Source organism: Mus musculus, chromosome 7 (genome assembly GCF_000001635.26).
Source record: "Mus musculus strain C57BL/6J chromosome 7, GRCm38.p6 C57BL/6J".
Taxonomy (NCBI): Eukaryota; Metazoa; Chordata; class Mammalia; order Rodentia; family Muridae; genus Mus; species Mus musculus.
The window spans coordinates 139,878,089-139,888,967 of NC_000073.6; the positions used below are offsets into that span (position 1 = coordinate 139,878,089).

General features: G+C 45.4%; 1 pseudogene; it reads right to left on the reverse strand.

The window, feature by feature from the left end:
* Gm4974 (predicted gene 4974) lies at positions 9,352–10,293 on the reverse strand (annotated as a pseudogene).

A 10,879-nucleotide genomic window follows, 5' to 3' on the forward strand; every position in this document is an offset into this window, starting at 1 on the left:
CATTGATTTAGATTCATGAGTCCACTTGGATAAGTGCTGCAGCAGAATCCCGTGACGTCCTGTGGGGAAATGTCATAATGTGCAGCATCCCTGCTTCTCAGAGCCCTCGACTCAGAACCAACCTCCCTTAGGCTGAAAGTTGTCTGTGCCAGCTTTCCAGGCCTTGCTTTACCAGGTCCCTCCCTTCTTCCTTCATGATAATCCACATGGCCAGTGTGTAGGTGGCTGTACAGTGAGTATTCACGTGAGTGTGAATGCACATGTGTGCCTGTAGAGCGTTAGTTGTGAGTGGGTGTTGTCAGAGTCACATTGCATGTCCATCTGTATGGAATGTGTGTGTGTGTGTGTGTGTGTGTGTGAGAGAGAGAGAGAGAGAGAGAGAGAGAGAGAGAGAGAGAAAGAGAGAGAGAGAGAGAGAGAGAAGAGAGAGAGAGAGAGAGAGAGAGAGAGAGAGAGCTCTTCACAAAGGTAACACTACATACCCGGACACACACATACACACACACACACACACACACACACACACACACACACACACACACACACACAGCATCCCTGCACTGGAAAGTATTTCATGAGGTTATATCCTCAGCACACAGAGATGTTATGACAACTTTAATCACCTCAGCAGTGGTTCTAACTATGGAGGCTCTGACTGTCTGGAGACTAGCAGCGTCTGCTGTATCTCCCACGGGGCCACTCCACAGCCAGACAATCTCACGTCTGCCTGCTGAGGTGCCGGTGCAGCCTAGGCAGATCAAGGACACCTCTCAGATCTATGAATGAGTCACCTCTTCAGGCGCTTTGAGTACCCGAGAGGCCCCTGGAGCTACCAGAAAGATGCTGAGACAGAATCTACATCCCATCTACCTGAAACAGGCAGGCAAGACTGAAACATGGGAAGACCAGGGAGACTCTGGGCCCCATCTTCAAAGGAAAGTCAACTTAACTTAGAGGGTGTAATGAGGTTGTTGGGGCTGTGGGTCAAGGTGTAGCCTTGGCAGAAGACCTGTTATAGGATGGATCCTTCTATAGGAGCAGGTAGCCCTATGGATTTCTTTAGCAGTTCCTGACAGAGGTGTCCCTGATGGTGACTGTGCTATAGGCAGTCTGCCAAGTCCTACCACCTGTCCCCTGACCCTCAGTGTTTCTAGGTAGATACTGCAGGCCTCAGCCCACAGTAGGCTCTGAGATCAGCAGATCCCTCTGCAAGGACCACAACCCCCAGGGCAGCCTTTGTCACACTTACTCCTTCATGGTGCTGTTAAAATTTATGTTTGAGGCCAGTGGCCAGGGAAACACCTTCATTCTATGATTTAATATTCTCTAAAATATCACCTGTTACTATTACAACTGGGACCAAAGAGTGAAGCCTGAACCATGCAGTGGTGGTGCACGCCTTTAATCCCAGCACTCGGGAGGTAGAGGCAGGAGATTTCTGAGTTGTTGACCAGCCTGGTCTACACAGTGAGTTCCAGGACAGCCAGAGCTGCACAGAGAAACCCTGTCTCTGGGGGGAAAAAAAAGAGTGAAACCTGTTAAACAATGTATTTGAAGTCCTCTGACCACAATGGAGCCCAGCTCTGCATCTGCAACAGAGGCTAGAGACAAAAGAGACAGGAGGAACAGTGGACACATGGCTTAGGCAGAGGCTGGGCCCAATGGGGCTCCTGGGATAGAAGATAGAGAAACCAAGAGGGTGAACCGGTCTCTGGGACAAATGAGTGGTCACCTAGGTGCTTTGGTTAAACAGGAGGATAGAGCAGGAAGGTCCTGAGGTCCAGGAGATACAGGAGAGAAGGAAGTCCCTGGGGCCCCCACTAGTAAAGGGTGTTTTATAGTGAGTCAGTCAGGCTACTTCAAGAATCAGGTAGAGAACCCGTTTTCACCTCCTGCCTCTCTGGAGTGGCGTCTGTGATCCCAGACAGGAGGTTTAAATAGAGCTAGTACCCAGATAGCCAATCCCCACTACTCCGGGACTACTATCCAGGCCTTCGATGGCTGCATAGCACATTCTTTCCATTCACCAAGGCCCAGACAGGCACTGGATGTCTTAGGGGGTCATCTGGGGTGATGGGCCCCTGGTTGACTCCTCACCTACTACTGATATGGGTGCTTAGAGAAATGATGCTAAGTTCCTTTTAATTCCAGACTACATGATTTGATCCTGCATCAATATCAACACAATTGTGATCCCACATTCCTGTCTCCATAACCCAAGCTACAGCTATAACCAGCCATGGCCCCTTCAGGGGGCCACCAGTTGGGCCTGTGCATCAGTTCCCATGGCAACTGTTTCAACAAGACAGTGACTTGTAAGACAACCGACTCAGAGAAGAGGCTTGGTTTGACCTGCAGTTCGGAGGATCTAGTCCAGGACCAGGAGACCATGGCTTTGGGTCCATGGTGGGGGTACCTGAAAGTAACAAAGGACATGTTAGGAAACACAGGGAAAAGCAAGCAGCATAGATCACACCAGGAAGGACCAGACACCCATGGTCCCTTTTAAAAGCCTGTCCAATGACTTAAAGGCTCCTCATCCCACAAAGACCCCTCCCAGAGGTGCATAGCACACACACCCTACCCCCACAACAGCACTACCTTGGGAAACAAGCCTTTGACACACAGACTTCTAAGCATACCACAACAAGGACACAACAGCAAAGCATGCAGAAGGCAGGCCCTTCCCTGACAGCCTACGTCCTTGGCCTGTCCTCAGGACCAGATCCACCTGCCTGGAGAGGGAGGGTGGAAAGAGCTGACTCACCAGGGAGAGCCAGAGGAGTCCTCATGCCTGTGTCTTGGTTTAGAGAGGACTCCTGCCCTGTCTCAGGAACATATCCCCGTGTACCAAGACTCCCATAAAGAGAGGCATTCTAGTGAATTGTTGTGAGGAAGATGCTGACAGGGCAAGGAGACGTGGCCCGCACAGGGCAGGATGAATTCACCTTTCTGGTACCCTGGGATGGTGAGTGCTCTCCACTAGTATATTCAGGAAAGCACTGAAGTACTATGGGATAGGTAAGTGCTGTGTGACCTCTGTATCGTGGGAAACAGTGAGTGCAGCCACGGCCTCAGGAAGCTGATCCTCAGGGTCTCTGAGTCATCGTCACCTGCATCACCTCAATGTAGGCTTAGGTTTTTTCAAAACCTACTTTATTTAGGGTTCTTAAATCCTTTAACCTCCCTTCTAATTCGCTGGCCAGAGGTAGGGAAAAAAGGTTAATTGGAAATGGATGATGGGGACCTGCTTAGAAGCAGTTCCTTGGGGCAATTTTCCTCTTTGTTGTCAGGATACCAACAGTCCAGGTCAATAGCCAACACCAAACAGGAATCTGTAGCAGTGACACGAACCAGCAGAACCAGCAAGGTGCGCATGAGTCTGTGGAGGCAGCCAGAAGCAGCCGGAATACCACGAGAAGTTCTTTGGTGTGTTTCTCTCTACAAAGTGAAGACCAGCGAAGACCAGCAAGAACCAGCAAGGACCAGCGAAGCATTGCATAGCAAATGCAAGAGCATCCTCTTATTATTTGTGGGGTTCCATTTATATTCTTCCTAAACATCACACACTCTCTCAAGTGTCTGTTCTCAGCCAAACACCCCATGCCCTCTCACAAGACAACGTCCAGAAAACCATCACGTGACGCAACTGGAGTTGTTAACAAAACCAGAAATTTTCACTTCGCCAAGAGGGACATCTCCTGATTTATATTGAGTTCCAGTCTGTGTCTTGAGAGGGAACCTGGGACAGAGGCTATTTCAGGGAGGTGGCCCAACGCAGGAGGCATGGTACCATTACAGTCTGGGTGGCTGAATCAGGCAAGGCATCAGACAGTCTTTTTACAAGTTTACTCAGTAAAGGTTATCACAGCCTGGGAGGGAAGACTGCAGTCAGAACTAGCACAACAATGAAAGGAACAATTCTGCTCTGAACACTCGGGGTGGGGAGAAAGTGAGGAGGTGCCTGGGGTCACCAGGATGCACCTAGTGCTAGGTACCAGGATTAGAAGTGAAAAGGTTCAAACCTAACAGGTCAAATTTTCCTCCAGCTGGACTGATAGAAACTGTGTGCTGTGGCAGGGGTGGCTTAGGAACCTGAGTCTTTTGGGGGCACATGGTCACAGGCACCCTCAACAATTCCCCTATACTGAGAGGAGATGTGGGAGGCAGAAGATGAAGCTAATAAGAAAAGCTCTTTTGCGGGGAAGGTGAAGCCAGCAAAGACAGGTGGCCAAACTTACCCATCTTCTGTGATCTTTGCTGCCTACCATCTTCTATTCATCTTTCTTGCACTCCATACCCCTTCCTCTAGGGGCATCAGCCCCACACTCACTCACGGCACCCCACAGAATCCCACCCCTCCAGGAAAACTGGAGGAGAGGCTACAAAGAGAGCTGCTCTGGGCTGCAAAGAACATTGGGAGTCTGGTAAGGAAGCTATCCTTTCTTATGGTGATGCAGTCAGCCTATCACACTGCACAACTTGCTCACATTCGGTATCATGTATGTCACTCATCTTTATAAAAAGCTATCTGGCAGGTGGCATCAGGAATTGGGGGATGGAGAGGAGTGAGCAGAAGGCCACACCCTGGCCCAGATATTCAGCATCAACCTTCAAGCCCCCCTGAGATACTGGGAGTAACCAGGGGACTATGAGCATTTCTTGGCAGAATGATCACCATGGAAATAGACTCGAGACCATCTGCAACCCTATAGGTGGAACAACATTATGAACTAACCAGTACCCCGGAGCTCTTGACTCTAGCTGCATATGTATCAAAAGATGGCCTAGTCGGCCATCACTGGAAAGAGAGGCCCATTGGACACACAAACTTTATATGCCCCAGTACAGGGGAACGCCAGGGCCAAAAAAATGGGAATGGGTAGGTAGGGAAGTGGGGGGGAGGGTATGGGGGACTTTTGGGATAGCATTGGAAATGTAATTGAGGAAAATACGTAATAAAAAATATTAAAAATTAAAAAGAAAAAAAAAGAATCAAGACCAAGAGTACTTTTTGAGACCTGGGCCTTGGGTATGGTCAGGATTCCCTGGTCTTATAGTGACACCTAAGCCTTTAGGCCTACTGAACCCATTTCTTCCCACTGCTCCACTGACTAATAGGCCACTCACCATGAATGTCCTCAGATACAGTCCCCACATGGCAGGGACAGACAGACACACAGATAAATGGGATGAGAGACAGAACAGTCATGACTCCACAGAAATTTCTAGGATCTAACATGAGCCTGCCCACCTGAATAGTGTTATTCCCCTCTCATGGGAGAGCCTGGGAGACTCTGTGGACACCGTGTGGACACCCCAGTTCTGGAAAGAAGGGAGTTGATGGGTGCTTTTAAAAGTCCAGGCTTCCCCTGAGGACACTATAAGAAAACCATCCACTCTAGAGTGACCCCAGATTCTCCTGGAAAGAAAGATGGTATACCAGAACTCTCACACATACATATCACCCACAGGAAGCCCAGAGCCACTTAGTTATGAAATTCTCCCCAGAAGGCCAAGGAGACACAAAAAAGGCCATAGAGTCAAAGAATGACTCTAATCCCAACTTGCAGGCACCATGGGCTAGCTGCCAGGAAATGTCCTTGTGGCAAAAAGAATCAACTGAGACACAGGCCTCAGGGGGAGATGGCGCATCCCTGTGCCTCTGGTCAGCTGGAACAAGGACCTATTGTCCCTTCTGGTCGTCTTCAAGCCTGGTCCGGGAGCAAGCCACAGTGACATCTGGGGACATCGACAAAGGACAATGTCATCTTGAGTGGGCAAATGGACTAAGTGTTCTATACTTTCCAGAGTGTGTTCTGGCCTCTCTGGTGTTCAGTGGAAGCACTGGGCTGGAGCCCCCGGATTGGACAAGGTTAGCACCAGGACCAGTAAGCATCAATAGTCTAGGGCAAATGTATTCATAATTTAAATGCATAATTAATATAAATGGAGAAATGCTGCAGCTGAAGCCAGAAACAGTTGTACTTATACCTTGATCAATATCCACACACCCTGTTGTCTTACTCAGTGTTCTATTGCTGTGAAGAGACACCATGGCCAAGCCAACACTTATAAAGGAACACATGAGACACCCAGTGGAATACTCCTTCCAATAAGGTCACATTTACTCCAACAAGGCCACACCTACTAATCCCTCTCAAGTGGTGCCACTGTCTGATAACTAAACATTCAAATATGTGAGCCTATAGGAGCCATTTTTATTCAAACCACCACAGCCATTAATAAGGAATGTAAATAGAAGGATGTAGAAGGAGTACGAATAAAATAAAATAAAATGATACTGGAGAAATGGCACTTGCTGCTGTTCCAGAGGACCCAAGCTCAATTCCCAGCACCCACATGACAGCTCACAAGTGTGTAACTTCAGTTCCAGAGGACCTGACACCCTCTTTTGACCTTCATGGGCACCAGGTACATAGGCTGTACATAAACATACACTCAGGCAAAATATTCATATACATAAAAAATACTTTTTAAAAAGTGAAAAAAAGCTTGCCTAGAAAACAGATGACTTATGAATTTAATTAAAACATAGTATTAATATTAAAGTATTAATACCAAAAAGTAGTTTCTTCAAATTCATGAAAAATATATTTCAGAGAGATAAGGAATCATTTTAATAGGAAAATATTATATTCAAACATTGTACACTTATAAAAAAATGCATCAGTGGTAGACTCAAAGTAGGAACTTACCTGATTCAATCACAGTGAATGGTTCTATACACCCTTTTGGTACTAAAAGGCACACAGATTAATCATGCATGGTGGTGTTTGTTTGTAATCCCAGTACTTGAGAGGCTAAGGCAAGGAAATTGCCAGTTTGGATCCAGTCTGACCTGCATAGACTAATCTGATTTCACAAAAGATAAGACAGAGCAATGAGGCTGGAGAAATGGCTCTGCAGTGAAGAGCACTGGTTGCTCTTGCAGAGGACCTGGGTTCCATTCCCAGCACCCACATGATGGCCCACAGCTATCTGTAACTCCAGCTCTTGAGGATCTGACTGACACCTTCTGGCTTCCTTGGCACTAGGCACACAAATGGTACACAGACATACATGCAGGCAAACAAACACTGATACATACAAAAATTTTAAAAATATTTTTAAAAAAGAAAGAGGGAGGGGAGGGAGGAGAGAAGAGGGGAGAACAGAGAAGGGAGGAGGGGAGGGGAGAAGGGGAGGGAAGGAGGGGAGGGGGGAGGAGGGGAAGAGAGGGGAGGGGAGGGGAGAAACAAATTTTCACATATTCTCTGATTCTCCCTCTCCCTCAGGCTTCTCCTCTCGTACACACTGGCATACACAGGGTTCACATACAATCAGGTACCCATACATACACAGAAAAACAAAGTAAGTTATTTTTAATTTTTAGAGCATTTCTTAAAAATAGGATCTTCTGTGTCTCAGGCTAGTGTTGAACTCACTATGTAGCCAAAACTGTCCTTGAACTCCTGATCCCCCTGCCTGTAATTCCCACGTGCTGAGGTTATACAAATGCATAGTTTCACATCATCTCCTAACACACTTGCATTTAAGCCAGATGTCATTAACATTGAAACAAACAGAAAACATGTTTGGAAATTTTGGAACATCCTTCGATAGAATCACAGTGACAATGTAGTACATCAAAACTTATCACGGTAAAACTGTGGTGCATGCAGTTTTACCATGATGGAGTTTAACAAATTATGAAGAAGGAAGGGAGAAGGGAAGAGAGGGGCAGGAAAAGGAGGATGAAAATTCTGTAAACCTGTAAGCTGTACACTCACCTCAAGAATTTATAAAAATAGGGCTAGAGTCAGAGGGCCCGGGTTTGGATCCCAATCTGGGTAGCTAATGACACTGCCTACAGCCATAACTCCATTTGATGAAATTCAGTGCCTATTTATGATTTTAAAAGCATTCGTGGGGGGCTGGATAGATGGCTCACGAATTAAGAAAACCCAGGTTCAATTCCCAGCACCCACATGGCGGCTCACAACTCCAGTTCTAGAGCACCTGAACTTCCTCTGGCCTCTGTACGCTCCAAGCATACCCATAGTTACATAGAGATATATGCAGACAAAGCACTCATACACATAAAATAAAATTAAATATGCCTTTTAAAATGCATTAGGCAAACCAGTAATAGACAAGGATGGCTGAATGGAGATACAGAAATGCATGATAAAGTTATACTTGTGTCCAGGGGCTCTGACACATGTCCCTGTCTTCCATTAGGCACCTGTGAACACATGGTTCACAACCAGGAACACACATACACATAATTGAAAATAAAATTATTTTTTTAATTTTTAAAGAACTTCTAAAATAATAATTAACCAAAATTAGGAGAAATTAAATAATAAAGAAGAGTATAAAATAGAAAATGAAATATAAGTATATGTACTTACATATAACATATATAAATATGTGTTACAAAAATATGTTTAAAAGTATTAATAAGGCTAGATGTTTTGGCACACAACTTTAATCCCAGCATTCAGGAGACAGAGGCAGGCAGATCTCTGTGAGTTTGTGGCCAACTGATCTACATAATGAGTTCCAGGATAACCAGGGCTACTAAAGACTCTGTCTTGGAAAAAAATAATTAATTAGTTAATTAATTAAAATAACCCTGGCAAATCTGATCAAGAAAGAAAGAAACACAAGCTATAGATGCCAGGAGTCACAGGGGCCATCATGACAGATGCTACAGATAAAAAAGAAGGGGCAGAGACAAAGAGAATGCACACTACCCATAACCATACACCAGCAAGTTTGAACAGTGGAGTGAAACAGAATAATTCCTAGGAAAAAATATAACAAAAGTGTCCTAAGGGAATATAAAAACAGTTTAACAATTTATAACTATTCAAGAAATGACTCCATAGTTTGAAACTTTGTCATTAAGAAAAATAGTGTCTTAGTCCAAGTGTCCAGATGGCTTCATCAAAAAAATTCTATCCAACCATTAAAGATGGAAATAATATGAGTTTACAAGAACTTTTCCAAAGAACAGAAAAAGAAGGAATTCATCCAACCACTCATGAGTAAGCATAATCTTCTAATTAAATCTGACAAGGACATTATAAAAATATAAAATATAGGCCAACAAAAACAAGTACAAAAAGCCTACACAAAAAAAAATTACTCAACTAAGCCCAGCAACACTGGGAAAGATAACATATCCTAATCATATGGATTTATTCCAGAAATATATAATTAAACAGTATGCATTTGTCAGGATAACCATAAACATTAACAGAGCGAAGGAGAAAACATGATCACCTTAATAGGCACAGACACACATTTGATGAAATTCAATGTCTATGATTTTTTTTTAAACAGACCTAATTCATTTATTTTTCTTGTATAAAAACCCTTATGTGGTAGCCACAGCTGGAGCCTGGGTCCTCTGAACAGAGACTCTGGTGTAAGTTTTCACAAGATGATCAGTGAATTCCTGATAAGGAGACTTGGTGAACGTAGTCTCTTTCCAGAGGTCGGGGTCAGGTAGGTAGGTCTTGAAGGTGCCATCAAAGGTGGCCTTGGCAAAGTTGCCCAGGGTGGCAGTGCAGCCTCTGACTGAAGTGTAGCAGTCATCTATACTGGCCATCATCAGTATCTTGGGCACAGGATCAGAGACAATGCCAGTGCCTCTGGGGACAAGGATAAGACACACCAGCACAGAGCCACAGTGGCCTGTCACCTTGCATGGAACAGTGTGCAGCTTGCTGATCTTGTTCCTCCAGTAGCCTCTCTGCACAGGGATGGTGGAAAGCTTGGCCAAGATGATGGCCCCTCCGATGACAGTGGCTACCTCCTTGGAGCACTTAACACCAAGACCAACGTGACCATTGTAGTCCCCAGTAGTGACGAAAGCCTTGAACCTGGCCCGCTGGCCAGCCTGAGTCTGCTTCTGCACTGGCATGATTTTCAGAACCTCATCCTTTAGGGATGCACCCAGGAAAAGTCAATGATCTCAGACTCCTTAATGGGCAGGGAGAACAGGTAGATCTCCCCCAAGGACTTGATCTTCATGTCCTTAACCAGGCGGCCCAGCTTGGTGACAGGGATCCACTCCTTGTCTTCAGCTTTACCTCCACGAGCCCCGCTGCCTGGATCACAGCCACAGCCCTGATCACTAACATAGCCTCTAAGACCACTGCCAAAAGCTCCGTGGAAGCCACTATGGGCCCCTAATCCTGGGCCCCCGGGTCCTCCCAGCCCTCCCACTGCACTGGCGTCATCGGTCATTTGGTATTTTCCTGAAAAAAATAAAAGAAGTATTTATGATTTTTTAAAATGGATTCGTAGGGGCTGGAGAGATAGCTTAGGAATTAAAGGACACTGGCTGTTCTTCCAGAGGACCTGGGTTCAATTCCCAGAAATCACATAGCCGCTCTCAATTGTCTCTAATTCCAGTTCTAGGAAATCTGAAACCTCTTCTGGCCTCTGTAAGCTCCAGGCATACATGTGGTGCAGAGAGACACATTCAGGCAAAACACTCATAAACATAAAATAAAAATAAATAAGCCATTTTAAAAACATATTAGGCAAATCAGTGATAGACAGAAACTTAAACAGCTGAACGGAGTTACAAAACCCCATAATCAAATTATACTTTCTGGCAAAATAGAAACCTTGTCTACTTTCACTCTGGGAACTCAACAAAGACTGCTATTACCACTTGCCTTTGATTATTGCACAGGAGGTCTTGGCAGGAACTGTAGAGAAAGAGACACATGATGAGGACTACTCGTGAAGAAGTCAAAACTTCCTGTTCTCTGATAATACAATTGCTTGAGTAAAAATCAGGGCAATCTGCAGATCAAAATTAATAAGCAGGCTTAGCAGCCAAGCATGGTAGGGC